Source organism: Neovison vison, chromosome 1 (genome assembly GCF_020171115.1).
Source record: "Neovison vison isolate M4711 chromosome 1, ASM_NN_V1, whole genome shotgun sequence".
Lineage (NCBI taxonomy): Eukaryota > Metazoa > Chordata > Mammalia > Carnivora > Mustelidae > Neogale > Neogale vison.
This window is the reverse complement of record NC_058091.1, coordinates 292,823,138-292,839,090: the sequence shown is the minus strand read 5'-3', so window position 1 is coordinate 292,839,090 and position 15,953 is coordinate 292,823,138. Positions and strand designations below refer to the sequence as shown.

Genomic DNA, 15,953 nt, shown 5'->3' with positions numbered 1-15,953 from the left:
GAAGAAGCACCAGCTATATAACCTGTTCTTTAACTTTTATTTTCACTTACATAGGAAATAACTGACTAATCATGTCAAGGGCAGATCATAGACTGAATTTTTCCAACTCTTCACAGAATGTGTTACACTAAAATGGTCAAAGTACAATTTAATATTTTTTAAAATAAAAAGAAAAGGGTATTTTTAGTAATAACACTAATTAAAAATTACACTTAAATCCATGGAAATATGATCAATAAAAATAAGCTTGTGGCATTTTTCTCAATTTATTGACATTATTCACTGGTGTGTCAGTAAAGGCCTGTTTCTTTAGAAAAAAATTCCCTTGAAAACAGTCTTAAAACTTCAAGAAGAATATTTTGAAGTAGAAACCAGAATTTCTTACATATTTCTGATACAGTCATGTCCATCATATAATGAACTTTGCCTTTGCTGTATGATGGCAAAGGATATCACACACAGTGACAGATCAAAATTATATCACAAACTGCTAAGATTTAGCACCTAAATCAGTCTTACCTCATTTGATATGTATCCTCATCCTTTCAGACTGCCAGGTTAACCTTGAAAACCCTGAATTCCTGGCCCCATCTTGGAATACCCTAAAAGACAAAAAAGCAAGACAGACCACTATGATAAACCAACTGAAACCAAGAAAGATAAACTTTTTTAAAATGATAAAACCACAAAGACTGACCCCAGTCAAATGCCAGTATAAATATGACTCTTAGCTAGACTAATTATCTATGAAATACTTTTAGAGAGATACACTTGATTTTTCTAGGTTACTTATTAAAGAAAAACATGGAATGCATAGATTTAGTGGGGAGTGACCAGCTCTGACCAGGCTATCTGAGTTGGTGGAGATGGACTTCCCCAAAGGAAGAAGCAATTCCCTGTGTTTTAGGATTGCCGTGGGTCTAATCTGACAGTGTGACCCTTCGTATTGTCTCACCATCCTTTAAAGACCTGTTATGAAGTAATGAACGTAAGTTTGGAAGATGAGAAAAGTCTCAAATAAACTGCCAACATTAAAATTGTTTACCGCGTGACCTCAATAATCTTATTCCTCACACCAAAAGTATAAGCCAGTTCCCTTTGAATGACTCCTATCCCACCCTACTGAAAATCATCTCCAAAATATGTTGAGGTTTGGAGAAAAATGAACATCCTGTACTATTCCTGAGACTAGAGATGGGAAAATTCTAGCACAAAACATCAAATTATTCACATGCAGTCATTTTATCACTCATGTAAAATAAAATGCAACAATGCAATTAGAATTCTAAGTCAGATGGAAACCAGACCCTTGGAGTTTCTCTCCATTAAAGGATTATTACCAACCCTGGAATGGAACATCCTGCAAGAAACTCAGTGTATCCTGAGTTTCTCATCTGTGCATCTTAAAAACACCCTTTTCTATCAGGAAAGCATCCATTCATATTCATAATTATTTTTTAAAAATATTTTTATTTTTTTAAAAGATTTTATTTATTTATTTGACAGACAGAGATCACAAGTAGGCAGAGAGGCAGGCAGAGAGAGAGTGGAGGAAGCAGGCAGAGAGCCCGATGTAGGGCTCGATCCCAGGACCCTGGGATCATGACCTGAGCTGAAGGCAGAGGCTTTAACCCACTGAGCCACCCAGGTGCCCCCATATTCATAATTATTAAGAAATGTTTTAAGTTTCTGTTTTAGAAGCAAGCACAAATTTAGAGTAATCTGTTATCTCTTCATTATTTCCAGCTTATGAAAAATAAACAGAAATTAGAGTTCCAAATATCATTTTATAATCAGTAAACTGTAAATATTCTGTTTTTAAAACAGTTTACAATATTAAGGAAAGATTAATCAAAACAGTATCAGTAAAAATGGCCTCAATCCTTCAATATGAAAGAATATAATAAAAAGGAAATGGAAATCTCAAAATTAGACATTATTTAATACTGTCATCTCTCAAGTGTAAGAAACTCTAAATAGAAACATCTTTCTCATGAGATGCCTACTTTGACCAATGAACCAGAACAAATGTGGTTAATGGAGGAGGAGAAAGAGGAAGACACAAAGAATAAATAGCTAAGAAATGTCTTGATTTCTTTCTTGTTTTTTGTTTTTTAGTCAGAACTTTTAAAAGAATCGATTAATCTTTAAATTAATAAAAACAACACAGAGACACAAAATAAACAGAGTAATAAAATCCCTCCATAATATAAGAAAGATAAAAGACAGCATAGCGGCTTTCAATCCATAATGAGAACTTATAATAAATGGTAAGTTTTGGTAAAATCACACATTGCCCTAAACAGGTCTATTTGATGTGCATAATCCATACTAATTTTAAACACATGCCTTCCCAAACTTTGATGTCCAGATACACACATATCTGATCTTCAGCAAAACATACAAAAAGTAATAATCTATATGTAATTTCAGATCGATAAACAACACCTACTGATATAACTCACAAATACCCAACTGATGTACTTCGTTTCTGCTTGCTATAATTAGAGGAACACAATACATACTCATGTATATGTGCATATGTGTAATCTATTCCTATGCACACACACACAACCACAAACACTTTCAGAAGATCCAAATGATTCCTGAGAGTACATGAATTAGCAACTGTAAGAAACATAACTGACACAACAGATTACCCAATACTCTATTCTGAAGCAGAGATGGGCAACCATACTTCAGTGGAATAGGCTCAGAATCAGCAACTTGTAGATTTCTGCCTCTCGAACTCTGTGATTAATCGAACTGAGCCACCAATTCCTAGCTCCAAGTTTCTCAGTTGTGATTTTCAAGTGAGAGGATTTGAGGAGTCCAGCTTGAGACACAATCATTCATTTATACACTCATTCAGAAGAATTGAGCATCTACCATGTACTAAGTACTAAGTACTAAGAATTGTATATACTGAGGTTCAACACAGCTGGCAGGCATGTCATGGCCATGAGGGTGGCTGACCAGGGCCACACAGCAGAAACATGTCTGTCTAGGGCCTACTCTTGGGGAGCAGAAAAGATATGCTCTGCTGATGATATCTGAATAGGTGTCTACAACATGGATATGATGACTTGCTTGGGTAAACAGAGGTTGGTTAATGGGTAAGTACTAAAAGACTAGAGTTGATAGTGTGTGGTTAGTTAGCTGGACAAAGGAAGGAATTTGAGGAGACAAGGGAGTGAGGTGCCTTCCAAATGATCCTAAGAAGCCACTTCATGGTTAGATATTGGAATTCAATGTCTTAATATTTTTTCATGCATCTATGAGTTACTATTGGCAAGTGAATTCAGGGACAATAAATTCAAATTCATTTTCCTGAAGGATTTGAAGTTGGAAAGAAAAGGTAAGCCTCCTATTTCATGTTCTTGAGGATTATGAAATTTCACTAATAAAACTCTAAAAAATATTGTTACCATAAATTGTTGTCTTTAATGTTGTGTAAATTTACTTCTCTTCTCCCTCATACTGGTTGTTCCAAGTCAAGAAAAACTTGTATTTGAGGAAGGCAATTATTTAATCTCACTTTATCATATAAAATATTCTCTATTAGAGAGTTAGTGATCATTTTCTCTTGACAAAGCACCAGTTACTAATTTTCTAAGTCTTTTTGTGCAAAGCTTTATCTGTAAAATAGCATGTCATATAGCTTTTTACCTTATTTTCATTCCATAATAGAGGGATCTTAGTACAATTAAAGGGATATTACATTTTACTAAGGAGAACTGAACCAATTATTAATTAATAGAAATAGCAAGTAATTTAAAAACTTCTCTATACCTTCCCTTGGCCCAACAGCATTACATTAGTGGAATTACATACCACACAATTGGACTTTTTCAATTAAATAAATCTAAGGCACTATGAGTTATGCATAATAAAGTAACAATTTAAGGTCACAGTCAGTGCACATAAAATCAAACAGTGACTCATTTTTTCTCAAGAAAGACAATTTGGAAGATAGTGATCATAAGGTTGTGGAGTTTGAAATACTAAAAGAGGTGTGAGAAAGATTAAAAAAATATAGACTTCAAACTTATAATTTTAGAAAGTTCATAACATTGATAGAAAAAAATTAAAGCATTTTATTTCCTTAAAGGTACAGTTTCTCTCTGAGAGATGTTCTGAAGAGGAAAAGAGGAAACAATCAAAACTATGCAGGAAGTAACTGCTATGAATTAATTTATTTCATAAGTAACAATTATGTTCTCTGAATCAGAGACAAAGCGGGAAAAAAATACATAGATGGTCTCACAATTTCAAATAAGGTAGAAGGCACAATACTGTAAGAATTCAGTGGGCTAAGAGGGAGGAGAAAGAAAGTAGGGACTTCAAGGAAAAACATTGAACCTCCTACTTGGAAGGAGAGGGTGGGCTTCAAAGGCTTTTTGAAGTTGAGACCTGAGGATGAGGTCTCAGGGAAGAAAGATGAGCCTTGGGAAGAAAGTGGGTGGGGTCAGGGGGTTAGGGACCAGAGCTTTCCAGCCAAAGGAACCATCATAGGCCAAAGTTCAGGAGATCAAGAAGTCAAAAGATTTGTTTGAAGACACGGAGAAAAATTCAGTAGGACTGGAACCTAAACACACATTAAACAACTTTACTTCCCATAGAGTTGTAAATAATTGTGTGATTGCATGTAGAGAACTAAAACGATGGAATTTCCAAAGTAATCTCAGGAAAGATCACTTGGAAGGAGATAGGATGGGAGAAGGAATGGTTGGAGGTCTTTTCACTAAGTTGAACGAAAAATGAAAAAAGCACAATGGGGCCAGTAGTAGTGGGAAGGAAAGATAGACTAATACAAGAGATATTGAGAAAGCACATGGAGAGTATTTTGAGTTTTATTTCATATGGATAGTTAATGAAAGGTAAGGGTAAAAAAAGTAAATGCTTCCCAACTATTGCTTAAGCAACCCAATGGTGTTTGGTGCTCTTTGTTACCAAAGCAGTGCTGGGGGAAAAGAAGGTATATATATATTGTCATATACTCCCTAAAAATATGAGGAGAAAAAGAAGCAAGCAGGCTAATGAGCTTCAATTTTGAATTTTTCTAAGAGCTGAATAACTGAACACTCACATTTGTGCAAGATGTCATAAAAACAATATGAATAAAAGAATAATGTCAGAGGTGTCACTGCGCAAAATAAAACACAAAAAGAAAATGAAAATAATTGTGTAAATGAACTGAAAAATATGAGACTAACAAAGGAAAATATAGATCAGTTAGCTAATTTGGAAGGTGAATAAAGGAAATTTGAGTTTTGGAATATCAATTTGGTTATTAGTTAATGTTATGCAAATCTTAAAAAAATCGCAAAAGAAAACCCAAGAATGAATTTCAAATTAGATTTAAACAACTTCACCGTGTTAGAGGGTTTAAAAATCACCTATCTTGAATACTGTGAAATCCATCTCAGGAAGATTTATACTTAAGAATATTTATTCTTTTGAGATATTAGGTGATAAAACAAAACAAAACAAAATTGGAAAGAGTAACGCTTTGTTAAAATGGAGATATATATCCAGTGAGACACAATTCTCCCCCTCAGGAACCTAATGAAAAATGTTTTCACATATTAAAGCAGGCTACACATATTTGTCAAAAATAAATCATGTCAAGCATAGTGTCTTTCTTTGATCTTTTAGGTAGGAAAATGTGGTATATGTTATGTGGAAATTATTCTGGCTTTGAACATTCACACTTGGCAAACAAGGATTTGGGAAATGAGAAGACTGATAGCTCTCTGGCATATAAAGAATGTCAGAGAAGAAATTGGAAAATTAGACAGGAGTCTGTATTAAATATAAAAAAGAGTGAAAGAAAAGATTATTCTTTCTGTCATGATGGCCAAAATTGACAAGTAAACAAGAAACTATGAGTTATGATAAAGGGAAGTCAAGGCCAGATGGAACCATATGGAAAAAGCAGCTAACATTATGTATCACGGAAATCTTCCCAGAGAAAGTAAGCCTTAACACGAGATTTGCAGGATGAATAGAACTTAACCAATGGAGGGAAAAAAATATATCCCGGGGAAAGGAAACTGCACTGAGCAAGTGTCCAGTAAAAACTCTGCATACCCTGAGCTGCAGTGTAGACAGGAAAAGGGTAATGGAAAGAGATGTAAACAACTGAGATGAACACATCCTCCATTTTTATCAGAACATACACTTCCTCTTGGTTGTATTCCAGACATTAATATTTTGGGTATAACAGCCTGGTTTATCCAATGCAGCAGTGAATCAATGGTTCATTGTATGCTTTCTTAAAACAACAACAAAGTACTTCCAAATATCTTTCACAATCTTATGCCTCACTTATAGCCAATTTACTACTGGCGTAGTAAATAATTTACTAATTATTAAACAGTTAACATATTGAATATTCATATTGAGTAAATGAGACAAGAAGATTAAAAAGTTATTTCTGTAACTTCTTAGCCAATTAGAGTATGTCTAGGTTCAGTACTTTATCATTCTCATTGCTTTGTTTTTGTAGATTTCTTTTCCTAAAAATGAAAGGTCTATAGTAAAATCTCGTAACAATAGTCATAAAACTCCTCCAAAGCAGTTTTGTTTCTTCTTTAGTATCACTCACACTTTTCAATACTAATCACATCTGGAAGAAAAGAAAAAAAAAAAAAGAAAAGGAAAGGAAGGGAAGGGAGAGGAGAGGAGAGGGAGGGGTGGGAAAAAGGGGGAAAAGGAAAGGGAAAGAAAGGAAAGGAAATGGGAAAGGGAAAGGGAAAGGGGAAAGAGAAGGGAAAAGAAAAGGGGAAAGGGAAGAGAAAGGGAGGGAGGACAGGCAGACAGGTTTTAGCTAAAAATCTGTTCTGCTCCTGGCAACAATACCCAACCACTATAAGCTTAAACCAAGAAGACTGTATTTGTTTAATGCATGTGGACATTTTAACTACATTCATGGCAGGAAGAAAGTGCAAAGGACAGTATCAGCTTCATCCTTCCTCTTTAACAACGAATAAATATTTCCAGAATCCTCCTAGAAGAGTTCCATTTATGTTGTAATGGCCAAAAATAGTTTACAAGACAGCACTTAGATACAAGGGAAGCTGGGAAAATAATTACAGCTTTTCTAGATTTGTTAAACAAGAGGAAAGATGTTGAAAATGACTATTGGGCCCTACTACTGATTTTGAAGTCTCTATGGAAAAGAATCAGAAATTTGATAAATAAATGAGTATTTCTGAACTTACCCAAAGTGGATACCTGTATCCTCATCCCTTTTTTGGAAAAGTATTTTAATCTCTCTGACCTTTAGTATATTCTTGGAAAAGGAGAAATAATATATATGAGGTAACACAGCTTGTATCATAAAGATCAAATGTGATATTTTATGTAAAAACACTATATGAGCTAAAGAGGACTATCAAATATTTATTATTATGTTGGAGCTATGATAGGCTAGACTTGTGAATATGAATAACTAAGTAATAAACAGTATGAATGATTTTGATTCAAATTTCCTTTTATGGCTAATCTGAAGATAAAAGAGTGAAATGGATGGCTAGCTACACCGTTCAACCCAACTTAATGAAAACAACCATGACGATAATATTACTTTTAGCCACTTTTTCAACTTATTTCAGTCACCACATCCAATCCCTAAGACCAAGAACAAAATCAAAAGAGTTTAAAACCATGTTTTTCTGCAGAAAAATTGAAGCATCAATAAATATTTATTCAGAGAAATACAAAAATCCATTAACACTCTTCTGAGTGTTTTGAAAGCCTATCTTGTGAAAAAGGGGCTTGAGGGGGTTTTCTATGTGGCTTTAAACATTTCAGAAAAGAAATAATACATAAATGAGTTTAATCTCAAATACAAAAGAAAAAGATATTATAGTCAATGTAGCTAATGAAACTTTCCAGTTTTTGTACTTAACAGATGGAATCTGTTCATCTACCCCTTTAAATCTAGGCAAGCCCTGTGAATGGACCTACAGTGCAGTCATACAGAACATGGCAGAGTTGTCCCGTGTAACATCTGAGGGTAGATCATGGTAGCCTTACTGCTTCTAGTTGGGTTTCCTGCAGGGCTTGCTTTTGAGATAGTCCCTCTTATAGCCCAGCCACTGTGCTGTGAGAAGCTCAAACTGCCTGGTGAGGCTGAATGCAGACACTCTAGCTGAGAGTCTTAGCTGAGCTCCCAGGCAACATCCAGCTTCAGTTCCCAGCCTTGGTGCATGCCTTCTCACACATCCAACTCTCGCAAACATTCCGGTATCTCCGGGTTCCCACTCATGCATGTGAGGAACCCAAGTGACAATCACACATGGGAACTCAGTCAATGTGAGAAAAATGAAAAACAATGATGCAGTCATGCAACAAGAGATAGCCAGAGTAGTCAAAGATGAATACATGTAGAAGAGACTGTTTCAAAGGGCATCAATTTTGTAATGTGTACTGAGTGCTTACTGTAGGCTAGATACTGTTCTGAAGTACTTAATACACAAGATGGCATTGGGTCTTCACATAATCATCTCAGGTAGATGCAATTATTATCTCCACATTACAGATGGAAAAACAGAGATGCGTGGAACTTAAGTAAAATGCTCACTTAGCTAGTAAACCCTTAACATGCATTAAATAAAGCCTCCTTTAATCTCATTAATGATAAGAACAGGTAAGAAGGTGCCTTGACTGTACAAAGAGCTAAGTGTTAGATTCTCATTTCCAGCTTGCGTGCCATAAGGAGGAGGAAGGGAAGAAGAGATGGAGAGAGAAGGAGTAGAAAGAAGGTAAGTCATGTATGTGTTTTTATGTCACAATTAGTATGTAGTTATGTTAAAAGTAGTTTAAAGTGGCCCTTTATTGGTTATTTTATTCAAGAAAACTTTAGCGAGCTTTTAATAAGAACTAGTCACTATTTAGACTCGGGAGATGGTAAAGGCAGAAAAAGCAACAAAAACAAACCAACCAACCAACCCAGTACCCATGCCCTCAAAGAGTTCACAATCTCAACTATGGGGTTTCCTGTTAGGGAATGTACCAAGAAAGACTAGAGAACCACATGGAGAAGCTATTGAAGGCAGATTCAAGAACTAGAAGAGTTGCAATGGAAGCTGTTAAGGTGCTTCTCAGCCCCCCAAATTTATGATTGTACTTTGCAGAGGATGCATATCCACTTTTAATGGTCGATAATCTAGGTCACATAGATACAGGTCTCTTTACCCAGGGGAAAAAAAATGGTGGTGGTGTCTTTGAATCCCAGGGAGCCTCCAGCGAATTGAACCGAAGGTACTAGTTTGTAGGGTGTTTCACCACCCGATTGCTCTTTCCTCCCCAGACGAGGCTGACCTCAGAACCGAATGACATATTTCTTCTTTGTCTCGGCACTGCCACATGAGTCCCTAATGACACCACAGCTAAAGAACAAGGAGACTCAAATAATGTCTATTTTTGGAGGAAACTCGAGCTTTATCACTTTGTTGAAGGTGACATGGAAAAGTAGGGCAGGACTAATCACAGGTAAGATTGGATTTAAAAAAAAAAAACCTTTTCATAAAACAGAGAATGTTATAACAGAAATGAGTCATAGAATTTGTAGGCAAGGGGAAGAAATCATTACTAACAGAACCAAATCTTCAATAAGAGCAGTGAGAGATCTTTCTACAATGAAATAAGATATTTTTAAGAAATAGCTTTGAGCCATTTTAGTTCTTTTTAAAGTAATTTCTAAACCCTCCCCACCCTCTCAATGGATAAAATACTGTATTTTAGCTTGTCTGAAGTGTACGAATTGTTTCATAGGCAAAACACTGCTTTCCATGATCTAAATTTCATTTGAAGGGGCTTCCCTAATAACTCAGGAAGTTTTTTTTGTTTTGTTTTTGTTTTTATTTTTTAATGCCTACTTCCTTTTTTCAAGACCCTCTGATTCAAGTTACAGCAGGTTTTAAAAAGCCAAGTTTCAGAAAGCAAATTCTACCACGAATGCTGCCGACAGAGGACTGAGCTCCCCAAGGAGCCAAGACAATCCTTGTCAATGCTCTGAGGTAAAATTTCTTTTACTTAATCTGTATTTTTTTTTATCATTTTTGGTGAACCTGATTCTCATTCCATTCCACATCCTTTGAAGCATTTTTATTCAGAGGGCCCTTACTGACTTCATTAAGAGGAACTGTGAAGTGCAGCTCCACTTGGCCCTGAAAGCTTCTACTGCCTTAAGAAGCACGGCAGCACGCCGTAGGCAGTTAATGTAGCATCCGTAAGCACAATGCTTTGACAGCCACTATAGATAGAGAAATATTTTTATCTCCCTTGATTTTTTCCCCTTAACTGTGTCTGATGAATCTTCTCCAATTTACAAAAATAAATGACTTTATTACTTTGTCATATTTTTGAACTTTTTCCACATGTAGGTAGTATTGGCATGCCGTATGTACTAGGTAGGCATTTTTTTTTTCCTCTCTCTCTCTTCTCTGTTGGAGATTGCCTCAGTGAATTAGTCAGCTGGTACCCTGTGTTTGAGGGAAGCTGAAGAAACAGCTAGGGGCCAGTGTACTGATATCCACAATATGGCAGTGATTTAGTATGGTGATAAGAGAGAAGTAAGTACTGGACTATGAAAGCAGAATGATTACCATCCAGGCTATTAATACCTGGCATTTTGTTACATACTTTATGTGTATTCACTCATTTATGCTTGCAAAAAGCATATGATCAGGCATTCTCAGGCTCCACGGTTCATGCACACAGATGTGACCATTCACACAGATGTGCACATATACAGAAGAGTCTTAGGAATAATAAATTCTTGCCCAACATTTGAGACATATTAACTGCAAAGTGAGCATTTAATTTAAATCTAGCAGACTTTTAAGCCCTTTGTTTCCTTGGATTTTTGTCCTATTTTTACTACTTCCTAAATGTTAGATTTTTCTGAAGGTAACTCAACTTTAATATATAACTTATCCATCCACAAAATGAAGATAAAATATATTTGCCTATCAGTGGGTTAAAGCCTCTGCCTTTGACTCAGGTCATGATCCCAGGGTCCTATTAATAAAGACCAAAAGCAGAGGTCATTCACAGAAAAAAAATGTGCACAAAAAATGGACATATACACAGAAGATATATATTTAAGGATTTGTACTTTCATTAGTTCAAAGTCCCATTGTTTTCATTCAGTGAGTCTTGAGTTGGACAAGCCTCCACTGGCTCCAGACTCCTTGTTGCTGCCAGTGGAGCTAGAAAGATGAAAACACAGTCCCTCCAGGTAAGAAGGTGTTGATTCTGAGAAATAGACATTCACAGTACAATGCAGAAACCACTGTAACACAATTGGGAACTCATGGAAAAGAAACCTCAATCTGTCTGGAACTTAAACCTAATGCTGTTTGGAAAGGTTTGGGGGAGGAGATGCATGAGCTGAGAAGAGAAGGAGCAGGAGTTTGTCAGGTAACACGGAGGAAAGGTCCTGCTGGCATCAACATGAGTACGTCATGGTAAAATCCAGGAGCTCCAAGTGATCCATCTGTCAGTAGAGCTCAGTACTCATCCCTCAAGGAACGATCATTAATTCAAAGTACAGCATCCAAAAGGCCATGTGCCCCCATGCAGATCTGGACAGGCTTTCCTATGTAACCAAATGCCTCAAGTTGGGTGGAGAGGAGTGATACTTGGTACTCAGCCCACTGGAAGGAATCTAGGCATTCATCTGAACTGGGATTTTAGTGACATTACTACTGGGAAAAGACTCCAATATTTACCGTTTTGGAAAGAAGAAGTAAAGAGATAAGAGAGTCAAAGGCAAAATTACTCTCTGAAATAGCAAAGGAAATGTAATCAAAAGCCTGTAGAAGGCACTGGTCCTACTAGACTGTGCCAGACCCATCCCACGCATCCATGGTACAGGCTAGATGCCTAAGTCCTGACTTAGCTGGATGGCTGCCCTGGGCCATCTATTTTGCTGCCTTTAAAGCAAGGGATACAGTATTTGAAGCAGAGACAAACCAGAAAGTCCTGGGCTTTAGATTCAGACACAGGTGCAAATCCCAATGTGCCCAGCTTCTCTGTGTCCCCTTGAGCACATTACTACCATCATTTGAGCCTCAATATTCTCATCTATAAAGCAAATTGTAGAGTCTGTATCACAGGGATGCTGGGAACAGCAAAAAGAGAGAGAAAAGAGCTTTGCAAACTGAAATGTACAGCATATTAACATAAAAAGCATTTTTCAAATTTGACTACACTTGATATATAGGTATTATAATTTGCATTACCTTAAACGAGAAAAACAGTATATCTACAAAAGACTTATTTTGAGAATTTGATACAGAGGAAGCTGTCTACAGATATACAGATATACATAAACATTTATGGTTTACATGATTTTTTTGAATGTGAACATCTCTTCTTAAGGATTAGAATCAATTCAGTTACATTGTAGTACTTCACTGCAAAGTTAGCTCTTCCATTTCCTAACTTTAGTTATTTCTACTGATTTAGTTTTCAGCAGTTGAAATGCTTTCTATTTGCTAACTTAGCTTTTTTAATATAACTGGAATGTCTAAGATCAAATCAATATATTCATAACAGTGTCTCCATGCTGTTTTATAATATCATAAATGACAAGAAAAACTTAGAGTTTAAAAAAAATGATTTTTAAGAGTTAGATTTAGACCTTCAAATCTTCCTATTATTGGTTTGATGCTTGCGAATGGAATATGGCAATGATGATATTCAAAAATCCTTCCCCCCCAAATTTAAAAATTTTAAAAATAAAAATCATTCCAAGTTTATGTATCTCCTCAACACAGCCTTAGGCAAATCTAACCATAGCAGATGTCTGCTTAAGTGCCTTAAAAGGGTCCCCATGGTCTTCAAGATCAAATCCAAGCTCCTCGACTTGGAAATCAAAGTCTTCGCCATAATCAGTCCCTTATTGCCTTTTGATTCACCCCCTCCACTAAACAGCTAACACCCAGAACTCCCAGCCAGAAGTTCCAGAAGTGGCATTCTCCATTCTTCCTCCCTGAAATTACTTTTGTTGCTCTCTCTCCTATAAAGTCATCCTTTTCATCACTTATTTTGTGTATCTGGAAAATGCCTTCCATGTATAAACCTCCAAAAATGCAGTCAATGCAGGAAACGTGTGTTGGAGAGGATGTGGAAAAAGGGGAACTCCCTTACACTGTTGGTGGGAATGCAAGTTGGTGTAGCTTCTTTAGAGAACAGTGTGGAGATTCCTCAAGAAATTAAAAATAGAGCTTCCCTATGACCTTGCAATTGCACTACTAGGTATTTACCCCTAAGATATAGATGTAGTGAAAAGAAGGGTCATCAGTACCCCAATGTTCATAGCAGCAATGGCCACGGTCACCAAAGTGTGGAAAGAACCAAGATGCCCTTCAAAGGACGAATGGATAAGAAAGATGTAGTCCATATACACTATGGAGTATTATGCCTCCATCAGAAAGGATGAATACCCAACTTTTGTATCAACATGGATGAGACTGGAAGAGATTATGCTGAGTGAAATAAGTCAAGCAGAGAGAGTCAATTATCATATGGTTTCACTCATTTGTGGAGCATAAAAAATAACATGGAGGACATGGGGAGATGGAGAGGAGAAGGGAGTTGAGGGAAACTGGAAGGGGAGATGAATCATGAGAGACTATGGACTCTGAAAAACAATCTGAGGGTTTTGAAAGGGCTGGAGGGTGGGAGGTTGGGGGATCCAGGTGGTGGGTTATTATTGGAGGGCACGTATGGCATGGAGCACTGGATATGGTGCATAAACAATGAATTCTGTTACACTGAAAAGAAATTAAAAAAAAAAAAGAATGCAGTTAATGCATGAACCCACTCGGTCTCTTTTCTTGCTCTCATTCAACTCAATCTGCCTCAGTGTAACTTTTTTCTGGCAAACTCTCTTCCTAAGGCAGCAAGATTACCATAATCAGTCCCAGTCCTACCTGCTTTATCATTATGCCTCTCCTGAAAACTCAGGACAAATCCCAAGGAAAACTCTGAATGGCCCATGTTAGCTTAGGTGCACACTCCAGAACCAATCTTTTGGCCATGGAAAGAGAGAACCGTCATTCTTGTACCTGCCCCAGTACATACCCATACCCACGGTGGTAGGAAGGCAAACATCAATACCACCCAAAATCTTTAAAAGACTGTCAAAAGAAGGAAGAGTGGTTCTGGTGCTCCAAAAGAAGGTACACTGACACACACACAAAAAATCACATGTAAGTCATATATACTCACACACAAACACATATACACATAAAGACAAATAATCACTTCCTTTCTGAGTTCTATCATGCATCTATCCCAAAGAATTAAGTACTCTCTATTTACTGTTACAAGTATCTCTCAAATTTTAGTTTTTATTTTTGTTTTTGTTTCTTTTCTTTCTATCTGCTTATGGGACAAAGGGACCAACATTTAAAAAATAGTTTAGGGGCACCTGAGTGCCTCAGTCAGTTGAATGTCTTGACTCTTGGGCTTAGCGGGGAGTCTACTTGAGATCTGCTCCCCACTCCCACCCCTCCCCTGCTCTATCTCTCCCTTTCTCTCTCTCTCAAATAAATAAGTCTTTTAAAAAATAAAATAAAATAATAAAAATAGTTTAATATTTAAAAATTTGAAATCCAAGTGTCATAATAGTAGATAGCTACAATTCAGAGGAACTTTAAAATAAAGCATTTTTTGAAAGTAATAGTTTCACAGTGTGAAAATGAGTGATTCTAGCATGAAAGTTAATAAAATCAAAGTTATAACACAGAGCAAGCATAGGTCATAAGTATTCCTAAAAGTTAACTTCAGTACCAGAGAAGGAAAGGCAGAAGAAAGAGAAGAGGGGGAGAGGAAAGTAGGGAAAAAAGGCAGAAAGATGTGGGAAACAATAGGGCAATTATAATAAAGAAAAGGAAACTTGTGAGGACTAGATTTTTTTTCTCTCCTCACCACTTACCAAACCTAAAATCTTGTGGTGCAATATTCATGGCTGTTTAAGATATCTCAGAGATGAAGGTTACCTGAATCAGTTTCTAGGGACTGGAAATAAGGAAAAGTAAACCCTTCCCCTGTACAAAGATTAATTATATAGTTTATTTAGCATGGTTTTCTAAGGCCGCAGGTTTTCACTGGCATACAAATGGAAATCTTTTTCTTTCTCTTTTTCTTTTCTTTTCTTTCTTTCTTTCTTTTTTTTTTTTGCATGAATCACCCTGAAAGTACTCAATGTAACTTAAAATTCTTGTTTGTAAATCATATGAATCTTATGAAAAATGCTTCTGACTTAGAGAACCATTTCCTAAGGGCTACCATATGACCAGAGTGTGGAGCAGATGTTATCAAGCAGATAAAGACAACCTTTTAAAGCTCAGAGCAGGCCATGATAGCTGGGGTAGCAAAGCCCTATTGGATTTCTATAAGTAAGCACTAGGAAAGGAAAATGCTTTCTGCTAAGTGGTCCACTAGGCTTTTTAGTTAGGTGAGCATTTATACTCCTAAGTCATGGTCTCTGGAAATAAATAAGTAAAAATCCCTGATTCAGCTAGGAAGATGCAAACGTGATCCACTTATAATTTAGAGAAAACAATCAGAAGCCAGGACTCAGATTCGATTGGAACTCAATCTTTATTGATCTGTATGTAAACTATATGCTGAGGGTGGTCAGCCAAGCTGTGTCTGTAAGGATCTCTTCAAATATAGCTTGTTATGCTTTACTCTGGGAGGCTATGTGGCAAGTCTATAACAGTGTAATCACACTGCAAAAGGCTTTGACTGCTGAATATATTTAAGATATTTGTGGAAAATGCCTCTAAGAGGAGCTCCCTAACCTTGCCAAAGATTTCCTTAGCCGATGCTGTCCATTGTCCTGATTTATAGGTGCTGCCTTGATATTTTTCATTTGTAGCTATGAAGTTTGAGCATCTCTAAGCTCAACAGTTATAATGTGGAAC

General features: G+C 36.5%; 1 long non-coding RNA gene across 1 annotated transcript in view; it reads right to left on the bottom strand.

Annotated features, from left to right (window-relative positions):
• Positions 1 to 536: 536 nt before the first annotated feature.
• Positions 537 to 15,953, bottom strand: part of LOC122902293 — a 128,235-nt gene continuing 112,818 nt past the window's right edge. Inside the window, exon 3 of the long non-coding RNA XR_006383791.1 lies at positions 537 to 602. This is a non-coding gene — a long non-coding RNA (uncharacterized LOC122902293). The remainder of the gene's footprint in view (positions 603 to 15,953) is intronic.